Source organism: Aotus nancymaae, unplaced genomic scaffold (genome assembly GCF_030222135.1).
Source record: "Aotus nancymaae isolate 86718 unplaced genomic scaffold, 86718_ANA_hifiasm-v0.15.2.pri h1tg000108l, whole genome shotgun sequence".
Taxonomy (NCBI): domain Eukaryota; kingdom Metazoa; phylum Chordata; class Mammalia; order Primates; family Aotidae; genus Aotus; species Aotus nancymaae.
Window position 1 is genome coordinate 25,429,206 of NW_026988523.1, and position 26,196 is coordinate 25,455,401.

Here is a 26,196-nt window from a genome sequence, read left to right on the forward strand (position 1 = left end):
TTCTCTGCCAAGCAGCATGGCCGCAATTCCCTCTGCTGAGTGGAGAAACCTGGCCCCCTAAGGGAAGTATAAATTATAACGCCCTTCTACAATTAGACCTGTGGCCTAAGAGAGAAGGAAATGGATTGAGGTCCAATACCTTGAAGTTTCCTTGCACCCTAGATGCCTGATCATCTTCTAGGCCCCCCCCATGTACTGGGTTTAATCACACTTACCAGCATCATGGGCACACCCTCACTGTCTAAATGTCCTTATTGTCCATCTTTAGGACATGGGGACTGACAGGATTAGTGGCCCTGTACCAGCACGTCCTTGTCCTTGAAGAACAAGGCCAGTGAGGCTCCAGTGATGGGTGCCAATACTCCTAGCAAAAGTTCAGTTAACACAGGCCTGACCATATAACTGCCCTAGGAAGAGAAACTCCTTGAGAAGGGCCTCTAAGCACAACAATCGTAAAGAAGTTAATGGCTGGCCGAATGGCTGAGGCTAGAACAAGGCCCTCTCGACCGGGCCTCCTCCCTGACCCTACTGTCCATCATAGAATATGCCCTGGGGTTGTGGGGCCTGTAATTAACAATTTGAGCCTCGAACCAGGTCTGACTATGGTATTCTAGATGGAGAAGGTCTGCTGCATGGAGAATCAATCCTAGGCAAGATAATTTGAACATCATTGGATTCTGGCACCACTCAGTGGGATGGGGAAATTGCAGGTGACAAAAACCAAAATAGACTCTGGCTCTGTTAGGACATAACCTAGGACAGTGGACTAAGGGAACTGGCCCTGTGTATTTATACTGTAGGAGGTCCTCATAGGCATAAGCCTGGGGGCACTATAGTCAAGGGTCCCTGGACTGCCACCCCAAGAGCCTCAAAGTCCTAGCAAGAAGGGTCATAGCCTCAAGTGTAGGACATATCTTAGAGGAAAGGGCCGGGAAGAAGTTTGCCTCACAGATATCTGGACCCAGGAGGCTGGGATGGGAAAGGCTGGGCATGGCTCACATAGGCAGCTTTTTCTTAGGAGGTCTAAGCAGGGCCACAACCTGAACTGAATTGAACCTGGAGTTTGGGACTGCTGCTCTTTCCTCCAGCCGGCCCTCAGCTTGGCCCAGAGAAAGAAAGAACAGTAAGAAAGGGAAGCTGGTTTGGGGCTAGCCTGTGCTCCCAGTTCTGAAGGGCCAGGGGTTGTTGAAGGGTCCATTCCCAGAAAGCCTGACACCTGTGTCTTTAGTTCAGTGGCTGTACTAGTCACACTTAGATGGTGGACAGGTGCCTGGTTTTTAACTCCTCAACAAATTTAAAAGAAGGGAAAGGACAGATCAGCAAGTGAAAGGGGTCCAATATCACTCACCACTCTGAAGTCTGATGTCTCCTGCCTGGCTCGCCAAAAGATGTAACTGGGGGAGCGTATCCAGCTCCCAGACATTGGAGGTTTTTGGCCTCGGTAACCCCAAAGGATGGTGAAAGGGGCCCTGGAGGCTCTGTGAGTTTGCCGTTCGAATAAATATCGTGTACCTGAAGAGATTTGTGGAGAAGCAATTTATTAGACAGAAAGAGAGAAAGAAGACAGCTCCCGTGCTTTTATGGGAGGGGACCCCAGGGAGAGGAAAATCCTTATAGGTAGGAGCAGCTGGAATTTTAACCCTTGAGTTATTCCCGCCCCATTCCTGTTCTGGCCCAATGAGGGGAGTTCAGACTTCCTCTGGAGTGATTGATCTTTGACTCTGATACCGGATTGGCTACTTGGTCCACAGTCCTGAGCTACAGAGCCCCCTCCTCCCAGAGCTTTGGCAGGATTTTGAGACAAAGGAGGCCCACCTGACTTTCCTACCTGGCCCCCACATGGGAAAGTTAGACAAAGAAATTTACATTTAAAACCCTCTGGTTCCCGGATGAAGGTCTGGAGGAGGTGCTCAAAGGAAATCCCTGCATTTGAAACCACACCCCTTATGGACCCAGGAAGAGAAGCTTCTATAACACAGTCCTTCAATATGATTTGTGATAATTTCTGTACATATATTATTAACAACACATTGATTAGAAATCATTAATATATTCACTAATGCCAGCCTATCCATCTGTCAAAAATGTCCTATCTGTATTTAATTTATTAGTGTTGATAATTGTGTTTTGAATTCCATGAAATTTCTTCATGGGTGATTGTATTTTGATTTCTGACCCAACAGCATTTAACATAGTACCTAACAGAAGAACGTTGCTCAGTACTTGTTTTTTAAAAAGAAGGAACAAGTAAATGAAATTTTGATGTGGTTTCCAGTCCCTCATAAATCTGAATTAGAACATTGGAAGTGTAGGATGGTATTCTACAGACAAGTGCCAAATACAAGAAAATAAATTGAAATGAAGGAGCCAACAGCAAGAGAGAAGAGAAAATACCTGCAAAAACAAACCCAGAAGTTTAATAAAACATTTAAATCTCAGATTTAATAGAAATCTGAGACAATTTAGATGGGGGCAGACATTCTAATATAACTGAATAGGCCTCTGAAATAAATATAATGCAGAGTTGAAATACTGAAGAACTTTCAGGTTTCAAATCTATTGTTTATTTCACCACCCAAATAAGGACACAAACACAAGACATGTTTCACATGGGAGGTTTTATTACAGTTTCCTTTATTTCTCTGAACATAAGGGGTTATATTGGATGAAACTAAAAACATGTATTTCAAGCTCTTTTACAAAATCAAAGGGATAATATTTCACAGACAAGGTGAGAGAAAATTTTTCCAGTAAATTATCCTCCCAGGTTAATTACCCTGCCCCTCCCCGACTAAGTTTCATTGTGTCCAAAATTCTCTATATTCTTTTAATGGTTAATATAATGATCTACATGGATACAAATAGTATATTCAATTATAAATGCTTGTCTGCATCACTGACCTTCGAGTTTTTGGAGAAGAGTTACAGGTTTATTTATTTATTTTTTTACTACTGTGCCTTCTGCTCCTTGCATAGTGCTGAGGATAAAGAACATGCTTATAAAAAATGTGTTAACACAGTGATTATCTTGTGGTAAACTTAAATTTCACAATGATTAAATCTACACAAATTCAATTATAATTCCTACCCATGAAGTCAGATTGCTATATTTATTTACATTATTAAAAAGGAAACTTTCTATTGTCAACAGAATCTCAACAGATATGGTAATTTGCTGAGAATGTTTCAGTTGCTATTTGAATGTTTTGGCTATCAGCATTCTATAGCAGTCAAGTCACTATAGTGTAATGGTAAATAACTAATTGAAAATGTGTGAATCAGAAAACCTTAGCAAACGCAGTCTGCCAAATGATTTATAATGTTGTAACATTGTTCTATAAATATACTAAGGCCAAAGCTACAGATAATCATGCTTCAGCAATTCCAATCTTAGGTATATATTAGTCAGAAATGTAAACAGATGTGTACCAAAAATGGGTATATGAAGGTTCACAGCAAAATAATTATGAAAGGTTGAATGAAATAGAGGAACATATTCTCAGTTCAACCTAGACCAAAGTGGCTTCTCCGTCATGGTTCTGCATGGTTCTTGTTTGTTTCTCAGATTATTTTCTGGCTTCAACATATATTTGTTCTTCATACAATTTACCCTAATCATTACTGATCATTATATGTATTATAATTTTACTAAACAGTAATTCAGGATAGGACCTAAGTCAAACTTAATTCATTGAGAGCGATGCTGCCCTTAGTAAACGCTCGATATAATATACACACATCTTAGAGATGTTCCAGGTTTGGTTCCAGACCACCACAATAAAGCAAGTACTGCAGTAGTGAGAATCACACAGAACTTTCTGGCTTCCCAGTGAAAAGCTATGTTCACATTATACTGTGTCTATTAAGAGGGCAGTAGAGTTATGTCTAAAGTATGTACATGCCTTAATTTAAAGCAATTTATTGCAATAAAATGCTAACGATTATCTGAGACTTTAGTATGTCTCAATCTTTTTGTTGGTAGAGGGTCTTGCCTGGATCTTAATGGCCACTGAATAATCAGGATCGTGGCTGCTGAAGGCTTAGGTGGCTGTATAAATTTGGTAAAATAAAACAATAGTGAAATTCACATCATCAATTGATTCTTCTTTTCACAAACAGTTTCTCTGTAGCTTGTGATACTGTTTGATAGCATTTTACCCACATCAAAACTTCTTTCAAAATCAGAGCCATTCCTCTCAAATCCTGTCACTGGATTGCCAACTCAGGTTACATCATATTATAAATCCTTTGTTTTCATTTTAACAATGTTCACAGCATCTTCACCAGGAATAGTTTTATCTAAAGAAACCACTTTATTTGCTCATTTATAAGAAGCGACTCCTAATTCGTTCAAGTTTTATAATTAGATCAAACCAATTCAGTCACATCCTCAGGCTTCACTTCTAATTACAGTGTTCTTGCTATTGTTACCACAACTGCAGTTATTCCCCTACTGAAGCCTTAAATCCCTCCAAGTCATCCATGAAGGTTGGAATCAACTTCTTCCAAATTCCTATTAATGTTGATATTTTTACTACCTCATGAATCGCAAATACTCTCCATGGCATCTGGAATGGTGAAGCTTTTCCAAAAGGTTTTCAATTTACTTTGCCAAGAACCATCAGAGGAATCACAATCTATGGTAGCTATTTACTTAAAAAACTTATTTCTTAGAAATTAAACAATATGTTCCTGAATGACCAGTGAGTCAATGAAGAAATTGAGAAGGAAATTTTAAAATTTCTTGAAACAAATCATAACAGAAACACAAAATACCAAAATCAATGGGATACAGGAAACGCAGTACTAAGAGGAAAGTTTACAGCAGTAAGTGCCTACATTGAAAAACAGAAAAACTTTAAATAAACAACCTAATATGCAACTTAAAGACTTAAAACAGTGAGAGTAAATCAAACCTAAAATTATTAGAATAAAATAAATAATAAAAATCAGAGCTGAAAGAAATAGAACTGAAATTGAACATAATATATAAAAGATCAATGAAATCAAGTTTTTTTGAAAAGACAGACAAAATTGGCAAGTCTCTAGCCATACTAAGAAAAAAGAGAGAAGGCTCAAGTAAATACAGTTAGAAATGAAAAAATAGGCACTATAATGGATACTGCAGAAATTCAAAGGATCATTAGATTCTATTATGAGCAACTATATCCAATAGATTGGAAAACCTAGAAGACATGGATAAATTCCTGACACAATCAGTCTACCAAGACTGAAGCATGAAGAAATACAAATTCTGCACAGATCAATAAAAAATAACATAAAAGCCAGAATAAGCCATGTCCCAGCAAAGAAAAGCACAAAACCTGATGACTGTACTGCTTAATTTTACCAAGCATTTAAAGAATGTAAATTCTACTAAAACTAGTCCAAGAAATAAAGGAGGAGAGAATACTTTTAAATTCATTCTATGAGGCCAGTATTACCTTGATACCAAAATCAGACAAAGATACAGCAAGAAAAGAGAACTATAGGCCAATATCCCTGGTGAATATTGGCGAGAAAAACTTCAACAAAATACTAAGAAATGAAATTCAACAACATATTACAAAGATCAGTCATTATTACCAAGTAGGATTTATGCCAGGGATGCAAATATGGTTCAACATACTCAAACCAATGTGATACATTGTATTAATAGAGTGAAAGACAAAAAAATTACATGATCATTTCAACTGATATTGAAAGAGCCTTGGTTAAAATTTAACAGCCTATCAAGATAAAAACTCTCAAAAACTGGATATAGAATGAACAGAGCTCAACATAATAAAAGTCACATACTATAGACCCATAGCTGGTATCATACATAATGGGAAGAATGGAAAGCCTTTCCTGTAACATCTGGAATAAGACAAGAATGCTACTTTCGTCACTTGTTATTCAACACAGTACTGGAAGTCCTAGCTAGTGCAATCAGACAAGAGAAAGAACTAAAGAGCATCTGCGCTGGAAAGAAAGAAGTCCAATTATTCTTTATTGCAGATAATATGATCTTATATTTTCCAAAACCTAATGACTTCACCAAAAAACTATTAAAACTGATTTTAAAAATTCAGTAAATTTGCAGGATACAAAATACAAAATCAACATGCAAAAATCAGGAATATTTCTATATGTCAGCAGGAACAATCTGAAGAAGAAATCAAGAAAGCAATTGCATTTACAATAGCTATAAACAAAATAAAATACCTGGGAATTTACTTAAACAAAAAAGCGAAAGATCTCTACAATGTAAACTATCAAACATTGATGCAAGAAGTTGAAGAGGACACAAAAAAAACCTGGAAAAATATTTTATGTTCATGAATTGGAAGAGTCAAAATTGTCAAAATGTCCATAGTCCTTAAGGCAATCCACAGATTCAATGTAATCTCTTCCAAAATACCAATGACATTCTTCAGAGAAACAGAATCCTAAAATTTGTAGGAATTTAAGATCCAGAAAGCCATAGACATCTTGAGCAAAAAGAACAAAACTGGAGAAATCACATTACCCGACTTCAAATTAAACTGTGAAGTTATATTAATAGTAACAAAATAGCATAGTACTGGCATAAAAGCAGACACTTAGACCAATGGAACATCACAGAGAACCCAGAAACACATCCATACATGTACAGTGAACTTATTTTTGACAAAGGTGCCAAGAACACACATTAGGGAAAGAACGGTCTTTTCAATAAATGGTGCTGGGAAATGTATATTCATATGCAGAAGAATAAAACTAGACCCCTATATTGTTTTTTGGGGGATGGGGTTGTTTGTTTGGTTGGTTTTCGAGACGGAGTCTTCCTCTGTCTCCCAGGCTGGAGTGCATTGGTGCAATCTCGGCTCCCCACAGCTTCCAACTTCCGGGTTCAAGGGAATTCTCCTGCCTCAGCCTCCGGAGTAGCTGGGATTACTGGCATGTGCCACCATGCCTGGTTAATTTTGTATTTTTAGTAGAGACAGGGTTTCTCCACGTTGGTCAGGCTGGTCTTGAACTCCCAGTCTTGGTCTTCCCTCCTCAGCCTCCCAAAGTGTTGGGATTACAGGCGTGAGCCACCACGGGCCTAGACCCCTATCTTTTGCCATATACAAAAATCAAATCAAAATGAAGAAAGACTTACATCTAAGACCTCAAACTATCAAACTGCTGCAAGAAAACATTGTGAAAACTCTCCAGGACGAGTCTGGGCAAATATTTCTTGAGTTAATACTCCGCAATCACAGGGAACCAAAACAGAAACAGACAAATGTCATCACATCAAGTTAGAAAGCTTTGAGCAGCCACTTTGCCATATATGTCCCTATGCCACAATCTTGTGTGATCTGCACATGTACCCCAGAACCTAAAGTACAATTAAAAAAAAAGCTTCTACACAACAAAGGAAGCAATCAATAAAGTGAAGAGCCAATCCACGGTATGGAAGAAAATATTTGCAAACTATCCCTCTGACAAGGGATTTATAACTAGAATGTGTAAGGAGCTCAAATACATCGATAGGAAATAGTGTGATAATTCAATTAAAATCTAGGCAAAACATCTGAATAGACATTTCTCAAAAGAAGAAAAGACAAATGGCAAAAGGGCATATGACAAGGTGCTCAACATCACTGATTGTCAGAGAAATGCAAATCAAAACCACCACAAGATATCATCTCAGCCCAGTTAAAATGGCTTTTATCCAAAAGTCAGGCAATAGCTAATGTGGTAAGGATGTAGAGAAGAGGGAATACTTGTATGCTGTTGGTAAAAATATAAATTACTACAGCTGCTGTGGAGAACAGTGTGGAGGTCTTTCTAAAAACTAAAAATAGAACCACCACATGATTTAGTATGTGACTGCTAGGTACAGACCCAAAAGAAATGAAATTTTCATAGCAAAGATACATCTGTACTTCACTGTTCATTACAGGAGTCAAGATTTTGAAGCAACGTAAGTGTCATCAGCAGAAGAATGGATTAAGAAAATGTACGTATTCAAAATGGAGTATCATCCAGCCATGATGAGATCCTGTCATTTGCAACAATATGGATGGAAATGATGGAGATTATGTTAAGTGAAATAAACCAAGTACAGAAAGACAACCTTTCAGTGTTCTCACTCATTTGCAAGAGCTAAAAATTAAAACAATTAAATTCATGGAGATAGAGAGCAGAAGGATGGTGAGTAGAGGCTGGGAGGGGTAGTGAGGAGAGGGTGGAAGAGGGTGTGGTTAGTGGTAACAAAAATATAGTTAGATAGAACGAATAAGTACAACAAGGTGACTACAGTCTATGATAATTCATTTAAAAATAACTGAAAACTCTAATTGGAAGGTTAATAACATTATAACATTGCAAAACATGTAACATCTCTAAAGCAAAAGAAAGCAAATTGAAATAAAATGATGTATGCCTGTATATTACTGTGGATATACTACATTTATTAGCTGATAAATCGATTTGAAGCTACAATGTAGAGAAAGAAAAATGGTAAAGTACGTGTTTCATGTATGGAAGAGCTCCGGATTTCAGTTCCGACTGTGACTCCAGAGTGTGCAATGTCACCAAAGTTAATTAATCCCTCCCACCCTCAATATTCCCATGTTTGAATAAAACTGATTATTCAAGGCCCATACAGTTAATTTAAAGAATGGTTAGCATAAAAATTGATAATTGCAAAATCTCTTATGTTACAGTTAAAAACACAATAAAGCAATATTGGAGCTTAACAAATGTAATTATATGCTAAATATCTCCCTTTGATATTTCTCTTTATGGGCATTAGGTTTTTCTAAACAAATACATTTTATTTTGCTTTAAAAGTTGATGACACAGATTCATACACTCCAGGAGATAGTAAGTGGAATCAATATACTCACACAGTAGATCCACTTTGTTTATCCTCTATATTTCATGATAATTTCAGGATCTCGAGGCGAGAGACCCAGCATCAGGTTTCTCAAGGAAGAATCGTGAATATAACATTGCTGAATGGGTCAGTAACATATTGGCCACATTTGACAGGATGATCAGAACTAGAAATTACTTTATAAATGCAGAAGTAAAATGTCAATTTATTAAGAAAACTGGAGCTACAAAAGCCAAGGAAACATGAAAACAGATGCTAGACATGAGAACTACACAATATGAATACGGATAAGCTTGTCACCACTGTACATTGTTAACTTAATTCAGCTTTAAAATAACAGGAAAGAATGTCTGTATAAAATTATTTAATCACCTTTGAGAAACAGGCATAAATAGATCTTATGTAGATGGACATTATAGAGCATAATTATTGGAATATATAATAAAAAATACATACATCTTTTAAAAAATACATGTATAAATCTGTCCTTCTAGATTACTTTCTTTTTACTCCTTTAAATTAGAGATACAAATTATTTTCAGGTTGTGTAATGCTGGGGTATATTTTTCTAATTGTTTTTAATACAAATGTTTTAGTCAACATAAAAAACTGGATTCTAATTATATTTATTATGTTTTCTGAATATAGAGCTCATTTTATACTGAAGATTCTAGTACCTATAAACCAGCTTCTATTTGGATGCACTAAGGCATTTCACATCATTGTCATTGTTATATTAAAAAACCTGCTGAATCTGAGTTTCCTATTGAGTCAGTACAACATAAGAATTAAATAATAAAATATATTTTTAGAGTTTCCCTATATAGTGTGATTATATTCTTTCAATGAAACTTTTTAAATGTGTACTAAGTATAGCACAGTTCTGAAAATTCTGACTTCGCCCTCAGCCCAGTGATCATGAAAAACAGCCAAGATTAAGAAATCTCCCAACCCTCATATACTGGAAAATAATAGCTTATTTCTAACAAGCACTTTTCCCTACAGGACTTATTAAGATGGATGTGCCCTTTATTTCCCTATGGCAAGCTCAGACAAAGACCCTCTAAATTTTCACTCTTTCTTTCATAAATGGTAAGCTGAACTGCTTGTTCCCATTGATCAGCTGCCACACACGCTTACTAAGTGAACTTTGATTAGGTTATTCTCTGTCTTCTAAGTTCCTGAACCTCTGGCCCACCCTCATCTTGAGCCATCATACAACCCCTTCTCAACAGCCTCTTCTGGAAAATGGCTGGCTTTAGGGTAAACATCCCTGGAACCACCATCTCTTCACACTGCCCTTTCTTTCCACTTCCCCAAAAAGGATTTTAGGCTTATTTACTCACCCCTATAAAATAAACCCCCACGCCTTTTTTGCCTAATGCTTGAAACTTTTGATGCTTTTATAGTCAGAGAACTCCCCCTACTGAAATAGTTCCCCTTCCCCTGTGACAATAGTCAGTTTTTCACACTGCAAGAAATCCTTGTGAACAGCATCTCTCCTTAGTAGCTTTGGATTTTTTTTTATCTGAAAGTACTATCATTGATTCAGTTTAACTTAAACGAATAGATTAGGTCTTGACTGAACTTTCTCTTAAAATCTACATTTTATTTTTGAAAGTTTCCGGGACTGTGTTTCAATATATGTGATAGAATTAGTTCCCAGAACTAATTCCTGTAATAATACTTTATCCTTGAATGTATCATAGAGCTCAAGCATGTTCTTATCCAAACTTTACAAACCTCAAATCGAAATGGAGGGAAAGAAACAACAACGAAAAACTTAAATAGATGGATTAGAACTATGCCGGCCAGGTGCGGTGGCTCAAGCCTGTAATCCCAGCACTTTGGGAGGCTGAGGCGGGTGGATCACGAGGTCAAGAGATCGAGACCATCCTGGTCAACACGGTGAAACCCCGTCTCTACTAATACAAAAAAAATTAGCTGGGCATGGTGGCGCGTGCCTGTAATCCCAGCTACTCAGGAGGCTGAGGCAGGAGAATTGCCTGAACCCAGGAGGCGGAAGTTGCGGTGAGCCGAGGTCGCGCCATTGCACTCCAGCCTGGGTAACAAGAGCGAAACTCCATCTCAATAAAAAAAAAAAAAAAAAAAGAACTATGCCACACGAATTGGTACATATACATCATGGAATACTATGCAGCCATAAAAAAGAATGAGATCATGTTTTTTGTGGGACATGGATGGGGTTAGAGGCCATTATTCTTAGTAAACTGATACAGGAACAGTAAGCCAAATACTGCATCTTCTTACTTATAATTGGGAGCCAAATGATGAGAACACAGGGAAACATAGAGGGGACAACACATACTGAGGCTTTTTAGAGAGTAGAAGGTGGGAGGAGGGAGAGGATAAGAAAAAATTACTAATGGGAACATGAACATGTATGTTTATTGCAGCACTGTTCACAATAGCAGAGGCTTGAAACTAACCCAAATGCCCATCAATGATAGACACATAAAGAAAATGTGGCACATATACAGCATGGAATACTACGCAGCCATAAAAAAGGATGAGTTCATGTCCTTTGCAGGGACATGGATGAAGTTGGAAATCATCAGTCTCAGCAAACTAACACAAAGACAGAAAACCAAACATCACATGTTCTCACTCATAAATGGGAGTTGAACAATGAGAACACATGGACACAGGGAGGGGATCATCACACAACAGTGCCTGTCAGGGGGTGGGGTGCTAGGGGAGGGATAGCATTAGGAGAAATACCTAATGTAGATGATGGGTTGATGGGTGCAGCAAACTACCATGGCACATATGTAACAAACCTGTATGTTCTGCACATATATTCCAGAACTTAAAGTATAATAATGGAAAAAAATTACCAATGGGTACTGGGTTAACATCTGGGTGATGAAATAATCTGTACAACAAACCCCCATGGCACAAATTTACCTACGTAACCAACCTACACATGTACTCCTGAAATTTAAATGCAAGTAAATTAAAAAAAAGACTCCTTATAACTCAATTCTAAATTTATTCTACAGACAGGTAATCTGAGAGTACAGCAATGCTATGGTTTGAATGTCTCCCCCAAAGTTTACATGTTGGAAAATTAATCTCCAGTGCAACAGTGTTGAAGTAGAACCTTTAAAAGGTGATTAGGTCCTGAAGACTTTACCTCCATAAGTGGATTAGCATAAGAGACGGTTAGTTCTTGATAAAAGGATGAGTTTGGCTCCCTTTCTCTCTCTCACCCTTTCTCACTCTCTCGCCTTCCACTATGGGAAGATACAACAAGAAGACCTTCACTAGGTGCCCAGCAGATGCCTCCCTGCCTCCAGAATTGTGGGCCAAGCACATTTATTATCTCTATAAGTATATAAATTGCTCAGTCCTTGGTATTCTGTTATAGCAACACAAAACAAATGGATTAGAGATGAAGTAATCTGAGACCCTAGAGATGAACTGTTTCACCCCAAATAATGTACTTAGTGCAAAGTGAAACCTTGGAGAAGATTTTGGTAATACAGTCAAAATATTGTTATGTATCATATTTGCCAATAAAAATGATCTTCTGATTTGTTTCAGAACGTCTTAGGCAGATTTACTCAACCTCAATGTTCTCATTCAGTTTTTAAAGTTTCATACTAAAGTATAAAATACATTCAAGCAAGTGTACGTATCAGAATCATGTAGCTAAACTGTCACAAACTGAATACACTTGTATAAGAAAGCATCCTCTCATTTCATTGTATGTCCTGAATGTTAAAGTCAAATCTTGAGACTGTCAACTAATAAAACCCACAGAAGAGCAAAAGAACATAAAGTAAACAAGCTTGCAGTTGAATCAGGACATAATAATTGTGACTGTGTCACATTGGAATGTTGATCAACCTTTTCAAGCTCTGAGTAGCCAATTTTAAAAGAGGGGCGTTGGCTGAGCACAGTGGCTCACACCTGTAATCCTAGCACTTGGGAGGCCAAGGTGGGTGGATCACGAGCTCAGGAGTTCAAGACCAGCCTGGCCAACATGGTGAAACCCTATCTCTACTAAAAATACAGAAATTAGCAGGGTGTGGTGGCATGCATCTGTATTCCTAGCTACTTGGGAGGCTGAGGCAGAAGAATCGCTTGAACCCAGGAGGCAGAGGTTGCAGTGAGCCAAGACAGTGCCACTGCACTCCAGCCTGGGTGACAGAGTGAGGCTCTGTCTCCAAAAAAAAAAAAAGAGAGAGAGAGAGAAAAGAAGAGGGATGTTAACTGTTAACTAACCCTTTCCATGTGGAACATAAGCCTAACATATAGCGGACACTTTTTAAAAAATCATAGTTGTTAATATTAGTGTAAGGACCCTGGAAATTGCTTGAAGAACAATTTAGACACTAATAGTGTACCTTAAAACAGCCTCTCATGCTTCCCCTTTTTGCATTCTCTCATTGTCACTGAATGCCCCTTCATCAGGTTAATGTCCTCTGCCCCTGGGCAGTCAAGGCTTAATAGAGAGAAATCACATAACAGTGTTAATTGCCTCATCAAAATTTATGATTTCCAACCTTGGCTGCATATTCAGCCCTACTCAGCAATCTTTTTATTTATCCTTAATTGGCTTCTTTTCACGTTTTCTGGAGTGCCAATTACTTTTTCTTAAAGTCCCCTCAAACCTTTCATCTTCTTTCAGCCAGTTTCACAGAGCAGAGGTTCTTGCCTCTCAGGTTACTTGGAAGTTTAAGCCCAGCAGCTCTTTGAATTCCTTCAGCTCCTGTTGGTCCCATCTATTTCATGACCTAGATCTTTCCTAATGCTTTCCCATCCTCACTGCCTGACTTTCTGTGTAGAATCGTCTTTTGAGTTCATATTACTGTGCATTTCTCAACTCTTCCCTTAATTAACCCTGCAAGTTCCCAAAGACTTATATATTCTTATATTCGATGTATCAAACTTTTCACATTTGGCTTCACAAATGCCTGCCTCTGATTTTGACTTTCTTTTTCCTTTTTGTTTTTGTTTTTGTAGGATGGATTTAAATCTATAGAATTATATCCAGAAAACCTGGGACAAAAATCGGACACTTTAAAACAAGAAAAACTTGGAAAGGCTCCTTTGGACATTCAGTAGCTACTCTCTAACGGATAATAGTATAGATGTTTGTTTCACTTGTCTATATAAATATTAGGTGTGAGGAACAGTTTGGAGTTTTATGTTTACTTGAATAAAAATATACAGTTCTGAAGCAAATACTATGATGGCTCTTTGGAATTTTGAAGTTGCTGCTGAGTGATTTGAAGCTAGAAAGTAATTTGCTATTGCAATTTCTCAGACGTTGCAAAAGCCTAATATTTTGCTGGTGCTGTACAACTTCAGAGTGACAACTGATAAAACTGCCAGTGGGCTCTGTGGCTCTCCTTATTATTATTGTTCTCTAAAGATATTATTAGAATATTTTCATACTAGGTGTGAAATATATTTTTCTAACAAGGAAAGAAAAAAATTTAAAAAGTAAGTTGTTGAAGAAGTTAAAGCTTCATGAAATCATGATTGAGAATTTAATTTTCTAAATGTGTACAGAAACTAAGCATGCTTCAGTAATATAGATAAGAATATTCATCATCTATCTGTGACTGTCAGAGTGAACAGATAAGGATACTAAGAAAGTTTCAGGAAAAGCTGAGAGTGGGTGAGAGAAGTGAACAGAACTGAAAATGAGAAGGACATCTCTGACAATCATAGGTAATATCTGCAGTGCCTTTCAGAAAGGAGTGAGGAAGGGAATTTAGAGATTCATATACAGGTGATGCACAAAGCAAATTGAAAACCACATTTGGATATGTTATTTAAGGTAGGAGAAAAAGTCATTTTAATCATGTGGAACCTTTTTAATCTTTTTTTTTTTTTTTTTTTTTGGAGATTGTCTCGCTCTGTCTCCCAGGCTGCAGGGCAATAGGTGTGATCTCAGCTCATTGCAATCTCTGCCTTCCAAGTTCAAGCAATTCTCTTGTCTCAGCCTCCCAAGTAGCTGAGATTACAGGCACATACCACCACGCCCAGATAATTCTTGGTATTTATAATAGTGATGGGGTTTCACCATGTTGCTCTGGCTGGCATCAAACTCCTGACCTCAAATGATCGGCCTACCTTGACCTCCCGAAGTGCTGGGATTACAGGTGTGAGCCACTGAGCCCAGCCGTTGTTTTTGGATAAACATAGTATTACAAATCCCACCTGGGTTTGAACACCATATCTAATAAATTATTCACAATTGGCAGATGTAGGATGTATTTGGTTACATATAATAATACACTTTTGAAAATGGTGCAACATATGTAGTTTAAAACAAGTCATTCTTACATAAATAGATTTAACATAAATTCTTTTTAAAATTGATATGCAAAACCTGTGTCTATTTTGCTATAATTTGTGCGTTTTCCTAAATATGTTTAAAGGAAGCTTGGCTTACTCTGTCTTACCCCAAAGACCAGTACTTGAATCAATGAGAACAAGATAAGATTTGGTGAAATAATTCCTTTTCTTCTCTGAGGACACTGCAGAAAAGAAACTGTTTTGCATAAGGTTGAATCAGATGTTCTTCAAATTCTTCTCAATGATAAAGATGTTATAAAAAATTAACAGTAAAAATATTTCAAGACTTCTATTTGATGGATGGATCAGCTAAAGTTTTAATCATCAAATTGCCTTGTTTTATTTTAAATAACATAACTAAATGAGGTCATTCTCTTTAACACAATGCTTTAGAGTATTAATTATTCTTGATAAGTAAGTTCTTACATATAAATAAAACATAAAAATCTTATTTTTTAATTAAAAAACATTTTTAGTTGCACTTCAGAATCCTCTATTATTTTGAATGGGTGAGAAAAAGTTTAAACGTATTCCTTTTTATTTACTGCTAACAATATCACAGTAAATAATTTTAATCCTCAGTACCATGTCTGTCTTTTCTTTTATGCCTACAATTTCTAAAATATAAGCCTTTTTTAAATGCGCCAACTACCAAAAGCAATTAATTCAGTTAAAACGCAGACAGCCTTGAAAGAACTGAAATAAGCATTCTGGGATTACAAGCTCTAATTGAGAAGGCACCTTTGAAAATATATACATGGACAAGACCTGCTTACCAGTTTAAAATTTATCAAATAACGGCAGCATTCTCGTTGAGTAGATTGGAGTTTGAAGGTTATATAAGCTAAGTAGGACTTTTACTGTTAGAATAAATTATTCCCCTGGAAGAAATTGCCTGGCCTGTCATATTTCCTGTGCCTGGTTGGATCAAAGGGCTTGGTTTACAGTTTATTTAATGGCCCAAGTCACTTTTATTCATATCCTGTAATGAAAGTCAGTCTCTTGTTGCACAACACCATGATATATTGTGTAAGCACATACAATAACGCTGCCAGCATTAGTTCATGAATGCTGCTATTTACCCATCAAAACATACCATGATAAAGGCTTTTCTATATCGTGTGAAGCACTAAAGGGTATTAAAATTAAAAAAAAAAAACTGACCTGTGTGCAAGATCTAATTTATTATACTTAGGGAGGTTTTTTTTTCATATTTTATAATTTTCCATGTCTCTATATTTTTTCCTGACATTTTATAGTCATTTCTCAGTTATAACAATTGCCAGTTCTTGTGGATATAGCAGCACTTTGATTTGAATGTGACATGAAATTGGTAAAGAGTAATATTTGTTAGCTAGCGTCATGTGGAAACGATGCTCTTTTACAGAACGATTAATTATATGGTATGATGGAAAATTAATTTTCAGTATAAATATCAACTAGTAAGTTTTCCTTTTCTGCAAAAGGAATCACATGTGAAAATCCTCTTCACCCTAGTAGAATATACAGTTGAAAAGGTGAAAAAATTACTTTTTTCAGATAAAAATATGATACAAACAAAAGCATTGAGAACAGATAAAGAAAAAAAGGCTTTTATGGGTTAACCGTTAATGTATATCTTCAGTTTTGGGATGATTTTTATAAATTTTATTGAAGTTATAATTTTTTTATACATTATAAAGTGTTTAATTTACAATGAATCTTCAAATTTGTTGATGAAAATATAGAGTAGTAGTTTGTTCTCATGCTGCTATGAAGAAAAACCCCAAGACTGGGTAATTTATAAAGAAAAGAGGGTTAATTGACTCAGAGTTCTGCATTGCTTGAGAGGCTTAGGAAACTTATAATCCTGGTGGAAGGCAAAGGAGAAGCAGGCACCTTTGTCACAGGACAGCAGGACAGAGTGAGTGAAAGCAGGGGAAATTCCAGGTGCTTATAAAACCATCAGTTCTCGTGAGACTCACTCATTATCATGAGAACAGCATGGGGGAAACGGCTCCCATGATCTAATAACCTTCTCCTGTTCCTGCCATTAATACATGGAGATTATGGGAATTCTAATTTGAGATGAGATTCTGGGTGGGGACACAGTCCAACCATGTCATATAATAATAATAACTCTCAAGACCTTCCAATAAAAACGGCAATAATAGCATCAAATATTATGAGATATTGACACACATGTGAATCGCCAGAACTGAGAGACATGGCAAGAATGAAGAAAGCTACAAACTGGGAGAAAACTTGAAGTTTCTTTCTGTTTAAAATTTTTATTTTATCATTGCTTATCAGAAGATTTTTCCCGAATAAAATTCGGGATGTTATATAAGAAACCAAAGGTAGAACTTTATAGTTACTGTATATTGTACTTAAATTAATTTAAAGTATGTATAAATATAGATAGCTGAAGTGGGTTAAGTAAATAAATCAATTTAACCCCCCATATTTATATAAACATTATTGAATGATTTATAATACAATTAAATAAATTTTTGTCAAATGCATATGACTGTGAATCAACTCCTACAAAGTTGTACTTGAAAATTTTTTCACAAAATGGTAGAATGTAATATTTACATTTGAGAAGTGGAAAGTAATTGTTAGCGGAAAATTTACAAGAACCAGATATAAACCTTGGCATGTATATGTATATGTATGTTTGAGGCTTCCACATGAAGATTTTTAATGATTGTGCATATTTAAATCATTTATCTTATAACAGACTTATTTCCAGAAAAGAGATAGGAAGAGCTCTACTGACCCACTCTCTAGTGAAACAAATGTTATTGGTCGAAATTATTAAATAATTATGCCACACACACACAGACACACAGACACACAGACACACACACACACACAGAGTAACATGTAGTTAGAGAGAGATTAGAAATTGTCCTAAGGGCAGCAAATGAAGGAACATTTATTCATTTAATCTACTAACTATCAGAAAAAATAAAAGAGCTAGAATGTGTAGCAACTGAGCTGCAATTTACTCTCTTATTCCCTTCCAGGTCGACACAACGAAAGCTTCACTCCAGGCAATTACAGCCAAGAAAATAGGTCTCTCTTATGTTGCCCTTGGTCAAGAGATGCAACATTTCTCATTCTGTGTAGCTCTTTGTTGAAGACGCATATCCAGTTAAATGAGGCTGGGAAGTTTGGGAGCTCCTGTTCTCCACCCAGCACTTAAAAATTAATCTACCCCAGACATGGCAGACTGAGAATACTGATACTTGCTCGTTTTTACCCAAACTTGCCAGAAGGTTGAAGTTTTCATGTCAGGAGAGGCAAGCTAAAAACAGACTCTACCATAGTCAGCCAACTCCCATCTCATAAAGAAGGAGTGTTACTCCAAGAGAGATTGATTACTTCTGAGTTCTAGAGCAGTGGCTCAGATACCATGACCAAAAAGGGAGGCCACACAGCAGAGAGTTCCAAAGTTCTCTTAGCAGGAACTGACTTTGCTTATAACAGCATGTGAAGTAGTTTAAGCCAAAGAACACTTTAAAACACAATTGAGATATGGTGGGAACTTATTTAGAGGAGGATGATAGTGTCATCAGAACAATAAGCTAATCCATACGCCAGGAAGTTAGTTTACCAAGAAAACTCAAGATATGAAAGAGCCAAAAGGAGCTCTCTTGGTCAAACAAACTTCAAAATATAACATCAAAACTACCCAGGAAAAGGGACTCAGATTTAGTTGGATCAGACTGTGAAGCAAATTGTGCTTCAGATTGTACAGTAAGGCAACTGTCTGAAGATAAACAGAATCTAAGAAATTGGTATAATAGCAAGAGAAATGAGGGAAAACAACAATGAAAGAGTTAAAGCCACTGTTAAAACCACTGTCACCCCAGGCTCTGTGGACATGCCTAGGACTGCAACCTCTAAGCAGCAACATCAGAACCTTGACACTGTATGGGAAATACATTACTAAAACAGTCAAGCTGAGTCACCAAATCAGTGACAAACAACAGCAGCAACAATACAAGCTCCGTAAATAAAGAATGGAAAATATTCAGAGTTAATAAAATAATCTAAAATGTTCAATTTTCAACAAAAATTTATGAATCTGAATTAAAAAAAAATGTGGCAAATCACATGGGAAAAGCAGCATACAGCAGAAATTGCCTGCAAGAACGCCAAGATGCCAGATTTGCTGCTTCTATTCCACATTATACTGGTTGAATACTCAAGGTTCTAGCCAAGACTATTAGGAAAGAAAATGAAATTGCAGGCATTCCAATTAGAAAGGAAGAAGTTAAATTATCTCTATTTGCATCTCATATGCTCTTGCATAAACTCTTAAGGATTCCACAAAAAAACCTATCGTAACTAATAAATGAGTTTAACAAGGTTGAAATGTACAAGATTCTTATGAGAACTAATGGTATTTCTATATGAAAGCAGTGAACAATCCAGAAATGAAATTAAGACTACTTCATTTACAATTGCATCAAGAAGAACAAAATAATTCTCAATTTCAAAATTTAGTATGAAGCTACAGAATTAAGATGCTATGGTACTAATATCACAAATAAACCCTTACATTTGTGGTCAACTGATTTTTAACAAGAGTTCCAAGACAATTCAATGGAGAAAAACAGTATTTTCAACACCTAGAGCTGGAAGGACTAGATACCCAGAGACAAAGGAATGAAGTTGGACTCTCTCCTTACAATGTAAATCTTAACTCAAAGGGAATCACAGAACTAAATGTATAAACTATTTTTTAAGCTTTTCAAATAAAAGATAAGATTAAGTCCTTGTGACTTTGATTTAGACAAAGGCTTCTTACATATAACAGCCAAAAAACAGAAGCAAAAAATAAAGGTTGGGCATGGTGGCTCACACCTGTAATCCCAGCATATTGGGAGGCTGAGGTAGGCAGATCATCTGATGTCAGGAGTTTGAGATCAGGCTGGAAAACGTGGCAAAACCCCATCTCTACTAAGAAACACAAAAATTAGCTGGGCATGGTGGCACATGCCTATAGTCCCAGCTACCCAGGAGGCTGAGGCAGGAGAATCGCTTGAACCCAGGAGGCAGAGGTTGCAGTGAGCCGAGATTGTGCCACTGCACTCAAGCCTGGGCAACAGAGCAAGACTCCCTTTCTAAATAAATAAATAAATAAATAAAATGTAGGTAAATTGGCCTTCATTAAAATTAAAAATGTTTGCAAGTCTGTGGACACCATGAAGAAAGTGGAGAGACAACCCACAGACTGGAAGAAAATATGTGGAAATTAAGTATCTGATAAAAAACTTATATCTAACATATAAAGAACTGATACTGGGGAATAAAAAGTATTAAAAATGGGCAAAAATCTAAATAGACAGTTTTTACAAAGAACGCATGTAAATGGCCAACAAGTACATGAAAACTTGTTCATCATCATTAGTCATCACAGAATTGCAAATAAAAACTACTTGGATGTCTATAAATCAAAACGAAAAACAGGGACAAGTGTTAGCAAAGATTTGGATACATTGGAAACTTACACACTGCTAGTGGTAACGCGAAATGCTGTAGCTTCTTTAGAAAAGAGTCAGGCAGCAAAAAAGGTGTGGTAAACCACTACGGCACAGTTGTCCTGCACATGTATCCTGGGACTTAAAAGAAAATAAGTTTAAAATGTTTTAATTATAAAATTAAAAGATAGCCATGCTTTTTATAACAGCTAAAATTAAAATATGTCTTAAAGTATATTGAGAAGATTTGAAAGAACTGGAACTCTGATACACTGGTAGTAGGTAGAAATTTTAATTAATGCAATGAGGTTTGGAAAAGTGTTGGGAGGTTTCCAATTAAGTTGAATTTATCATATGTAGGTGCAGAAATTCCATTTTTAGTAATATATCTAATAAAAATGTATAAATCTTCACTAAAATACATCAATTTTCATGGCAAAGTTTTTCAAGATTCCCCAAACTGCAATGTCCACCAATTGCAGAATGAATAAATACATAATTGCTTATTCAAATAATATAATGTTATAGAGCAATGAAAATGAACAGGCAATTGATATAAGTAGTGACATGAAGGAATCTCACAGATAGGGAATAAAGCCATATATAAAAGAGCAATTGTAGTGTAATTCTATTCATATGAGACACAAACATAGATAAAATTAATCTAGAGGTCAAATAATGTTTACCTTTGGAGATAATGATTGAGAAGAGACAGTGGGAGATTTCTGAGGCACTGTTAAATTTATCGTTCTGGATGGTGGCCATATAAGGTGTGCGTGTTTCTTAAAATTCCATTTTGCTGGGCACAGTGGCTCACACCTGTAATCCCAGCACTTTGGGAGGCCAAGGCAGGTGTATCACCTGAGGTCAGGAGTTCGAAATCAGCCTGGCCAACATGGTGAAACTCTGTCTCTACAAAAAAAAATACAAAAATTAGCTGGGTGTGATGGCAGGCATCTGTAATCCCACCTGGGAGGCTGAGGCAGGAGAACTGCTTGAACCCAGGAGGTGGAGATTGCAGTGAACGTAGATAGCGCCACTGCACTCCAGCCTGGGTGACACAGCAAGACTCAGTTCCAGAGGAAAAAGATTTTCATTTGCATATTTAACATTTATGTATTCAGATTTAATATTTCCAGAATAATCTATACTTTCAAAGCATTCCAAATTTAAAGTAAAATTATAACTGTGACTATAAACCATCAAGTTATATATAATGAACATTTTTTTCATTGAACTATCATTTATCTGTACGTTACATACATTATATTTTTTTGAATCTTTTCAGAATAGGTTACATGCATAAGGAAACCAGGCTACTTAGCCATTAATACTTCTGTATATATTTCTTACGAAGGAGGATATTTATTTGCACAATCACAGCACAGTAATTGACTACAGAGAATTTAACACCAAACATCCCTGTTACCTTGTCTATAGGTGGTATTCCAATTGCATTTATGGCACCAATAATATCCAGTTCAGAATCACATACTGCATGTAATTGTTATGGCTCTTTTTAAAAATTTTACTCTAAGTTCTGGGATACATGTGCAGAACATGCAGGCTTGTCATATAGGTATACGTTGTTAAGTCTCTTTAGCCTCCTTTAATAAAGAGCTCCTTGGCCTACCGGTGCCTTTCATTAAAAAATATAGGCCAGATATTTTATAGAACAATCTTCAATGTGCATTTCCTTGATGTTTCCTCATGAATAGATTGAGATTATGCTTTTGGGCTTGGATACTACGTAAGTGCTGTGTTCTCCTCAAGTAGTTACACTGGGAATCGCATAATGCCACTTTTTGTTGATGCTTTGCCTCTTTTTGTGAACATTTTTAAGGTAGAAAGTGATTTGCTGGATAGAAACTCTGAAATAGTCTATTCAGGGATTCAACTTCTTCCTGGTTTAGTCTTGGCAGGGTGTAAGTGTCCAGGAATTTATCCATTTCTTCTAGATTTACTGGTTATGTGCATAGAGTTGTTTGTAGTAATATCTGATGGTAGTTTGTATTTCTGTGGGATCAGTGGTGATATCTCCTTTATCATTTTTTGTTTCATCTATTCGATTTTTCTCTCCTTTCTTTTTTATTAGTCTGGCAAGTGATCTATTTTGTTGATCTTTAAAAAAAAACACCTCCTTGATATATTGATTTTTTTAAAGGGTTTTTGTGTCTCTGTCTCCTTCAGTTCTGCTCTCATCTTAGGTATTTTTGTCTTCTGCTAGCTTTTGAATTTGTTTGATCTTGATCCTCTAGTTCTTTCAATTTTGATGACAGGGTATCAATTTTAGATCTTTCCTTGCTTTTCATGTGGGCATTTAGTGCTATAAATTTCCCTCTAGACACTGCTTTAAATGTGTCCCAGAGATTCTGGTATGTTATATCTTCTTTATCATTGGTTTTGAAGAACATCTTTATTTCTACCGTCATTTCATTATTTATCCAGTTGTCATTCAGGAGCAGGTTGTTCAGTTTCCATGTAGTTGTGCAGTTTCTAGTGAGTTTCTTAATCCTGAGTTTTAATTTGATGACACTGTGGTCTGAGAGACTAATATGATTTCCATTCTTTGCCTTTGCTTAGGAGTGTTTTGCTTCCAATTATGTGGCCAATTTTAGAATAAGTGCGATGTGGTGCTGAGAAGAATGTATATTCTGTGGATTTGGGGTGGAGAGTTCTGTAGATGTCTATTAGGTCCACTTGGTCCAGATCTGAGTTCAAGTCCTGAATATCCTTGTTAATTTTCTGTCTCATCGATCTGTCTAATATTGACAGTGGAGTGTTAAAGTCTCTCACTATTATTGTGTGGGAGTGTAAGTCTCTTTGTAGGTCGTTAAGAACTTGCTTTATGTATTTGGGTGTTCCTGTATTGGGTGCATATTTAAGGCAGCAATTAATAGCCTACTGACCAAAAAAAGTCCAGGACCAGATGGGTTCACAGCCTAATTCTACCAGATGTACAAAGTGGAGCTGGTACCATTCCTTCTGAAACTATTCCAAACAATACGAAAAGAGGGAATACTCCCTAACTCATTTTATGAGACAAATATCATCCTGATACCAAAACCTGGGAGAGGCACAGCTTAAAAAGAAAATTTCAGTCTAATATCCATGATGAAACTCTATGCAAAAATCTTCAATGAAATACTGGCAAACCGAATGCAACAACACATCAAAAACCTTATCTATCACGATCAAGTAGGCTTCATCCCAGGGATGCAAACCTGGTTCAACATACACAAATCTATAAATGTTATCCATCACATAAACAGAACCAAAGACAAAAACCACATGATTACCTCAATAGATGCAGAGAAGCTCTTCCACAAAATTCAACAGTCCTTTATGCTAAAAATTCTCAGTAAACTAGGTATTGATGGATTGTATCTCAAAATAATAAAAGCTATCTATGACAAACTCACAGCCAATATCATACTGAATGGGCAAAAGCTGGAAGCATTCCCTTTGAATACTGGCACTAGACAAAGATGCCCTCTCTTACCACTCCTATTCAACATAGTATTGGAAGTTCTAGCAAGAGCAATCAGACAAGAAAAAGAAATAAAGGATATTCAATTAGGAAAAGAGGAAGCCAAATTGTCTCTACTTGCAGACTACATGATTGTATATCCAGAAGACCTCAGTGTCTCAGCCCAAAATCTCCTTAAGATAATAAGCAACTTCAGCAGTCTCAGGATACAAAAATCAATGTGCAGAAATCACAAGCATTTCCTATACACCAGTAACAGACAAACAGAGAGCCCAGTCGTGAGTGAACTCCCATTCACAATTACTACAAAGAGAATAAAATACCTAGGAATACAACAAACAAAGGACATGAAGGACCTCTTTAAGGAGAACTACAAACCACTGCTCAGAGAAATAAAAGAGGATACAAACAGACAAAAAAACTTTCCATGCTCACGGTTAGAAAGAATCAATATTGCAAAAATGGTCATACTACACAAAGTAATTTATAGATTCAATGCTATCTCCATCAAGTTACCATTGACCTTCTTCACAGAACTGGAAAAAACCACCTTAAACTTCATATGGAACCAAAAGAGAGCTGCATAGCCAAGACAATTCTAAGCCAAAAGAATAAAGTTGGAGGAATCCCACTACCTGACTTCAAACTATAGTACAATGCTACAGTAATCAAAACAGCATGGTACTGATACTAAAACAGAGATACAGACAGATGGAACAGAACAGAGGCCTCAGAAGTAATGCCACACATCTACAACCATCTGATCTTTGACAAATCTGACAAAAACAAGCAATGGTGAAATGATTTCCTATTTAATAAATGGTGTTGGGAAAACTTTCTGCATAAGCTGAAACTAGATGCAGAAAGCTGAAACTGGATCTCTTCCTTACATCTTATACAGAAATTAACTCTAGATGGATTAAAGATTTAAACAGAAGGCCTACCACCATAAAAATCCTAGAAGAAAACCTAGGCAAAACCATCTAGGACATAGGCATAGGCAAGGACTTCATGACTAAAACACCAAAAGCAAAGGCATCAAAAGCCAAAACAGACAAATGGGATCTAATTAAACTCCAGAGCTTCTGTACAGCAAAACAAAACAATCATTAGAGTGTACCGGCAACCAACAGAATGGGAAAAAATTTTTGCAATCTACCCATCTGACAAAGGGCTAATATCCAGAATCTACAAAGAACTAAAATAAATTTACAAGAAAAAAGCAAACAACCCCATCAAAAAGTGGGCAAAGTATGTGAACAGGCACTTATCAAAAGAAGACATATATGAGGGCAAAAACATATGAAAAAATGCTCATCATCACTGGTCATTAGAGAAATGCAAATCAAAACCACACTGAGATACCATCTCACACCACTTAGAATGGCAATCATTAAAAAATCTCTGGACAACAGATGCTGGAGAGGATGTGGAGAAATAGGAATGCTTTTATGCTGTTGGTGGGAGTGTAAAATAGTTCAATAATTGTGGAAGACAGTGTGGCGATTCCTCAAGGACCTAGAAATAGAAATTCCATTTGACCCAGCAATCCATCACTGGGTTTATACTCAAAGGATTATAAATCATTCTATTATAAAGACACATGCACACATATGTTCACTGCAGCACTGTTTACAATAGCAAAGACTTGTAACCAACCCAAATGCCCATCAAGGATAAACTGGATAAAAAATGTGGCACATATCCACCATGGAATACTATGCAGCCATATAAAAGGATGAGTTCACGTCCTTTGCAGGGACATGGATGAAGCTCAAACCATCATTCTTAGCAAACTGACACAAGAACAGAAAACCAAAAACTGCATGTTCTCACTCATAAGTGGATGTTGATCAATGAGAACACATGGACACAGAAAGGGGAACATCACACACTGGGGTCTGTTTGGGGGTGGGGGGCTAGGGGAGCAATAGCAGGGGGTGGGGAATTTGGGGAGGGATAACATTAGGAGAAATACCTAATTTTGGTGAGGGTAGATGGATGCCGCAAACCACCATGGCATGTGTATATCTATGTATCAA